We start from the raw sequence: 7,261 nt of genomic DNA on the forward strand, positions 1-7,261 counted from the left end.
CTGGGGGTGGGAGGCGATGCCTGGCTGGCCCCATTTCACCCACACCTACTCTTTTTGCCACTGACTTGCTGGATTGACACCCGTCTAAAGTCCAATGTCAATATCTATAAAAGGTGGGGATTCGCCCACGCTGTGATGCAACCTGTTTCTAGGCTTCTGTGTTCCAGAAATACTCCCCCAGGGGCCCCAAGATGCACATACAAAGATGTCCATTGTTCGCTCACAGCAAAGCACTGGGAGCAACCTCGATGTTTGTTAGTAAGGGACTGGGCAATTAAGTTTCAACACAGCTGGACAACAGAGAACCACACAGCTGCTAAAGAGAATGTCATGCGAATACATCCTCAGAAGAAGTGAAAAGCAAGCTGCAGAATAACAGGTATATCAGGGGCCCAGTTTTGCAAAACAAAATTTATATGTATTACATATCTATGTTTATGTATCTCAACATTTACAGGTACATATATATGGAATTTTAAAACGTCAGGAGCAAAAGATACCTGCCCAAAAGCTGTCAGAGGGTAACTTTGGGAGTGAGATGGGGGGATGGCAGACTCACTTTTTGCAAGTGAGTCTTGTATTATGGTTTGAATTTGTAATGAGAACAGGTCTAACTTTTTTAAATAACAACTTTGAGATATAATTCACATATCATAAAATTCACTCTTAAAGATTACAGTTCAGTGGGTTTTAGTATATTCACAGAGCTGTGCAACCATTACCACATTTGATTTAGAATATTTTCATCACCCCCAAAACTCTGTACCCATTGGCAGGCACTCCCGATTTCCCTCCCCGTCCCCACAGCCCCTGGCAACCACCCTTCTCCCTTCCGTCTCCGCGGGTGTGGCTGCTCGAGGCAGCCCATACACAGCGTTTGTTGCTGATGAATATTTAGACTCTCATTCTGGTCGTAGCATTAACCAGTCACTTGGAAAAAAAAATCATTTTTACTTTCTCATAGTAACACAACATTGTTTGCAGTTATAATTAACGTTGCTAGAAGCAAATCCCACTCTAGTTTTAAAGCAAAACCAGCTCCAAATCAGCAAGAGGAAATTTGTCCACACTGCACCAGGGCTACAGGCAGAGCCCCGGAAGACGAGGATCTGGGGAAGTCAGGTGGCACAAGAACAACTTTAGAATGCAAAGAATCAAAGGGGAGGAGTAGGGCTTCGTGAGCTGGGCCATCCCTGCAGTCTGCACAGCCTGGAGCCTCAGCACCCGGGGTCTTCTAATTCTAGGATTCGTTTTTCCAAGCTTCTCTGGCTGCCAGATGCTAGGATTCCCCAAGTTCCATGTGGGTCTGACCACTGTGAGTTTCTACCCAGGCTGTGCCCCAGGAGTCAGGGCCCTGCCCAGGCCCTGGGCTCAGAGCTGCTCCCTGGGGCAGCCTGGCAGAGCTGCGGACAATAGGAGCATTGTGGGACCTGGGGGGTCAGGGACTAGGGGCAGCGGGAGGCGAGCAGGAGGCCTGGGTGGCAGGAGTGGCGGCTGCCTCACTGCTCTTCTCCAATGTCGCTGGCCCAGAGGCATGCCCTGAGCATGCCAGGACAGCACCCTGAGCCCCGGGCCAGCCTCCCTGGATGAGGCCTGGGTCCCCTGGAATCCCAGCTATGTCTGGGGATAGGTGGCTATTCCAAGCCGTCCTCCACAGCCCATGCTGCTCGGCGCACATACACATTCCGGAAAATGCGTCTGGGACTGGGCAAGTGGGTTTGCAGCCTCACCCCAAAACAGAACAAGCCTTCAACTAAACCCTCCAGAACAGAGAGGCCCACGTGCTGCTGTCACTGGGAGGGTATTCTCTGAGCTGCGAATACTCGTATTTTACCTTTTGGTCTGTCCCAGGCGGGGAGGCAAGTCAAAGAAGCCACTGAAATATCCAGGCTGGCAAGGACCCTTAGGGATTATCTAGCAAAGCTCCCTCAGCATACTGAGAGGTGAGACTGGAGCCCAAAGGGGGAGGTAGAGGCACTTAGAGGGGGAGCTGGGACTGAACCCCACTCCCCTGACCCTTACTCCCTGTGCTATAGGCTGCTTGTGAGGTCTCAGCCTGCCACACTGTCCCTCACCCCTTTTGCCTGAAATGCCTACTGCTGCTGTTCCAAATCCTACACAGGCTTCAAGGCCCAACTCAGAAACCACGTCCTCCCTGAAGCCTTCCCTGATAGGCCCAGAGAGAAGCCAAAACTCCAGGTCTTCTCACAGAATCTCACCCTTAGAATTAGATGGAACCTAGAGGGGATATCTTTCCCAGCTTCACAGAGGAATTTCCACATGCCTGAAACTGGTATGTAAAGACAGATATGTAAACAATTACAATAAACAGTCGCAGAAAGACGAGATAAAGGATGCGATGGAGAGATGGGCAAAGCGCTTCCACAAGGAACTTCCACGAGGAGGCTCTCATCTCCTGTCGGGGTACTGAGGGTCCATCCCTGAAGGCTGCATGGAGGAAGTGGTATTTGAGCAGCTGCTCACAATGTGTGGCATTTATTTGTGCAGATATCTCTCCCCATCGAGATCCCTAATAATACTGAGCACCAGCCTTCACTGAGCACTAAGCATATGCCAGGCATTGTGTGTGTTGCTTTTCTTGTTAATGTGCATCACCTCTTTGCTTCCCTACAACACTCTATGAGCGTCACGTGACCCCCGTGTACTGAGCAGGAAGAGGCTCTGAGAGGTTAACGCCCATCAGCTGTCAATAGGTGCAGCCAAGACTCCTTCTGTCCAGCTCCTTCTGACTTCTCAAAGAACTCTCGCCACAAGGATGTGTCCCCGGTGTATGGGGCAGCATGGTGTCCAGCTCACCCCTCACAGCTGGTTTTCACTGTAAACTCATTCACTGTTGCGTACCCATGAGCTGGGTGAGCAGGAACCCTCCCGGGAGCCAGCTCCACAGCCCCGAGGCCCGGCCTCCCGTGCTCCCGGCCCCCCTCCGACTGCGGTAAGCTTGACTGGGACTGGGCTTGCTCCGGCAGGCTGGCGGGGTCGGGGCTGGGGCGCTGACACAGGATTCTAGGCCCTAACAGGCGGGCTCCTGCTGCTCCACAGGAGGGGTGCAGGGGTGGGAATTTGGCAGGAAGGAGTGGGGGAGACTAAAGGCCCTGACAGAATTGGGTCTGCCCTGTTCATGCTGTGTCTCTTTAGCAGTGACCAGGGGTTACGGTGGAGATCATGGGGGCTACAGCCCTCCCAACTGCCACTCAGTGTCATCCTGGCCTGCTCGGCAAGTCAGAAGCAGGCAGAGTGGAAAGCGGTTTCTGAGGCTTCCTGACACAGGGAGGTCACCTCCTCCGAGGACCAAGTGACAAGGAAGGGGCTGTCAGGCTGGAAAGATTTCAGTCAGCCAGGTCAGAGCGGCTGACAAAGCCTGTCGTCTCCCTCTTACCTCCCTCCCTCTTACGTGTCGTCTGCATGGAGCTGTGAGCAAGGCAGCCCTTCCTGTGTGAAACAGAAAGTCAGACTTTGTGGCAGCTTTGAGCGGGGGCTGCTTTCTGCTCCAAACAACACAGGTTGGGAGGGCACGCCTCCTCTCAGGTGACAAAGTCAACACAACAGGGACAGAGGGGAGGAACACCAGCACTTGCATCGCACTTGACAGCTTTCGATGCTGAGACGTGGGAGGGACGTGGGAGGGCCAGGAGGCAGCGGGGGAGAATGACGCTCTCACTTTGACTGATGAGGAAGCAGAGGCTCAGAGAAGTGAAGCAACTCGCCTGGCATCTCCCAGCTTCTAAGGGGGCAGCGTCAGGACTTGAACTGAGGCCCCCTGCCACTTCCCAGCCATGGCCAGAGTGAGTCCACTATCCCAGCTCCACTGCCCCAGGGAAAGATATGGGAGTAGGGGTGGGGGCAGGAGGGAGGTACCCTGGCCTTGCTCAGGTGGCTAGATAGGGGCAGGGTGGGGCCAGAAGGAAAAGCTGGGTTTTTCAGGGGCAGGCTTGACAGGAATGTGGAGCCGCAGGAACCAGGAAGATTTGCTGCTTCCCATACGCTCCTCCTTCCGGACATCAGGAAATCGCTGGTCAGGCTGTGGACCTTGAAATTGGCCCTCTCCTGCCTCCCCCTCCGCCTCTTCCTGATGCCCTTCCCCCACACCGGAGGCTGGCTCCTGACCCCGGCAACAGCACATTCCAGGCCTGCAGGGTCTCCAGTCTGCAGGGCAGGCTGCGGGCGGGACGAAAGGCCTGGCAGAAGAGCCAGTGCAGGCACAGCCACGGTTTTCACTTGCCAAAGACCCTGCAGGGCAGTGCATACCGCCATCGCTTACTCATTCTGTGCCTCCACGTTCCAGAAGGAATTTAAAGCACACTCCATCACTCACTCATACACTTACATCGTTCCGTTCAACCCTCGTTCACTCACTTCTTTATTCATGCATTCTTTCAACTCATTCTCTTTACTGCAGAGGCTGCTGCTCCCAAGTGCTACCTCTCTTTTCTCAGGCGTTCGTGGGGTTCCTGGCCGTGTAGATCCTAAGGCGCTACCCAGAATTCTAGAACCGCAGGGCTGCAGCCCTCAGACAACAACTGGTCCCACTGCCTCATTTTGCAGGTGGTCAGTAGCCACCCAAGGTCAAGGCCCTACTAGAAAGCAAGCCTCCTCTTGGGCTCACAGTCCAGGGTATAAGGAAGCCAGAGAAAGACACTGTGGAAAGGACACCAAGGCCACCAGAGGCTGGTCTGTGTCGAGGAACCAGCTCTAGCCTTGGGTCTGAAGATCAACGTTTCAGCCCCAGCTGCTCACTGCCTCTGCCCCAATTCTTACGCCCTGGGCACTCCACCTGGACGTCCACGGCTCCTCGAACTGATGTCCGAACCCAGTTCTCTACCCACCTGCACAGGCCTCCCATCCCAAACCTGCTCCAGCCCCCCTACTTCAGTTGAGTGGCTCCACTATCTCCCCAGCTGCAAACGCCAGAGAACTGGGCATGTCCCTCCCCTCCCCCCACCCCCGGCCAACAGCCAAGCCCTGTCCTTGGAAGGCTCCCAAGTCCAAACCACTCTTTAATTCTCCCATCACTCTGCATGAGGCCCAACTCCCCTGGGCTGGGCTACTCCAGGCAAGTGCCTCAGCCTCTCTGTGCCTCAGCCTCTACACAGGCCTGCCTTTGGTCCCCCGAGGATTATGGAGTGGAGAGAGCCCCTGGGTGAGTCCGGAGGCTGCAAGGCCCAGCCCCATCACGAAGCAGCCATGCTGATCCGCACATGACCTTTCTGCCTCTATAATCATGACTGATTTCCAAGGCCAGGGCCAGGTAATAGTAATAATGGCCTTCATTCTCTAATCACAGAGTAGGACCAAGGGCCGCGCTAAGCCCTTTATATAACTTAATCAACAGAACAATCCTGAGGCAGGTGCTACCCCATCTTATAGATGAGGAAAGTGAGGTATTGAGAAGCTAAGTGGCCCATGATCACACAGCTAGTATGTGGAGAGCCGAGATTCAAACCCAGGTCTGACCCATCCCAAGCCCTCACCCTTTGCTATGCTGCCTTCTCTTGCTGGTGCAACAACTTTTGCTAAGTGGTGCCACCCAGGGCTCCCCATTCCCTGATAAAACTCTCACTCCCCTTATGCGTGGGAAGACTATGAACTTGCTTCTTCCACTCTGGGCATATAAACCCCGCGAGCTGGCTGCAGCTGCTGAAGGCCCTGCATTCCTTGAGCGGTGCCAGGCAGAGCTCAGCTGTGCCTGCCCCTCACAAGGGCTGCTGGCTGCCCGGCACTGCTGCTGGACCTGGACCAAGCCACTGGGAAATGGCCCCAAGCCAGGCGCTCTCACACTGCGTCTGTGTGACCTTGGGCTCCTGAAATGGCCCATCTCCCTGCCGGCAAGGTAAGAAAGTGCTGAGAGGCTGTCAGATACGACCCACCTCGACCTGGCATAATTTCAATGACGGAGACAGGAGATTCTGACCTGAACTATGCAACTCTGGCATTAAATTCAAAACATTTAACCTGGGGGCTGCTCAAGTGGGTTTGAATTCCTATGAACCACCACTGCCAAATGTCAGGACTGGTGGTGGGGACAGCAGAAGAGATGGAGCTGCACAGACCATTCTTTAGGAGGCCAGGGAACGGGGGAGCAGACAGGCACTGGGTGGGTAAGGTGGCCTGGCTGGCAGTGGCCTGGCACAGGATCCCAACTCTGCCGCTGGTTAGGAGGCAGCAAGGTAACAGATGAGGAAGCGCTTGGAAAGCTATCCAGAGCTCTATGAATGCTGCGATATTACACGTCAACAGAGGCTGCTTTTGCTTGCCTCCCTTTTGGAGGTGGGGCTGAGCTGCAGGATGGCATCCCAGAGACAGCACAGGCTTTCGAGTTGGGCTGACCGGGGTTCACTCGAGGCCCTGTTCTTCAGCTCTGGGGACCTGGACAAGTTGTGCAAGCTCCCTGTGAAGAATGGCTCCCCACCTCACTCCGACTCGGTCGCAGTCCTTCAAGTCCCCTGCAGGGCCCTATATATGACCTGGAGCTTCACTGTCTCTGGCCTCTCTTCGCTCCCCTTGCTCACTCTGCTCCAACTGGCCTTTTCCTACATTCTCTCCATGCTCAAACCGTGCTCTGGCCTCGGGGCCTTTCCATTTGCAGTTTCTTTTTCCTGGAACACTCTTTCCCCAGGTGTCTGCAACGTTGCCTCCTTCAGGTCTCTACCCAAAAGACACCAACCAGTGCAATCTTTTCTGACTATCCTATTCAAAATGGTCACTCCTACCCCTCCTCGATTTTTCCCCATAACATGTCTCCATACAAAACACTACATAGGGTTTATCACCCGTCTCCACTCATTAAAATTTAAGTCCCATGAGGACAGGGATTTTACTTTTTTTAAACTTTCAAAACATTTTTGCTATTGTTTAGAGATTTTGTTTTTCATCCACTGCCATTTCCCCCTTGCGTGGCGGTGCCTGGCGGGCTCTCCTGTAGGAAAAGGAGCCAAGTTCCCGTGCATAAAATCCTACAGCATGCCTGATACACAGCAGGCACTGTACTCAGCTCCCAGGGCTGACATATCGAATTACCACCAACTTGGTGGCTTAAAACAGAAACATACTCTCCCAGTTCTGGAGGCTGATAGTCCAAAATGAAGGCGTCAGCTCCAGGGGAGAACCCCTCCTTGCTCTTCCAGCTTCTGGGGGCTCCTGGCATTCCTTGGCTTGTGGCTGCATCACTCCAGTCTCTGCCTTTGCCTTCATGTGCCCTTCCCCTTCTGTGTACCTCTGTCTAAGGACACATCACTGGATTTAG

The sequence above is a fragment of the Equus quagga genome, chromosome 19, assembly GCF_021613505.1.
Source record: "Equus quagga isolate Etosha38 chromosome 19, UCLA_HA_Equagga_1.0, whole genome shotgun sequence".
Taxonomy (NCBI): domain Eukaryota; kingdom Metazoa; phylum Chordata; class Mammalia; order Perissodactyla; family Equidae; genus Equus; species Equus quagga.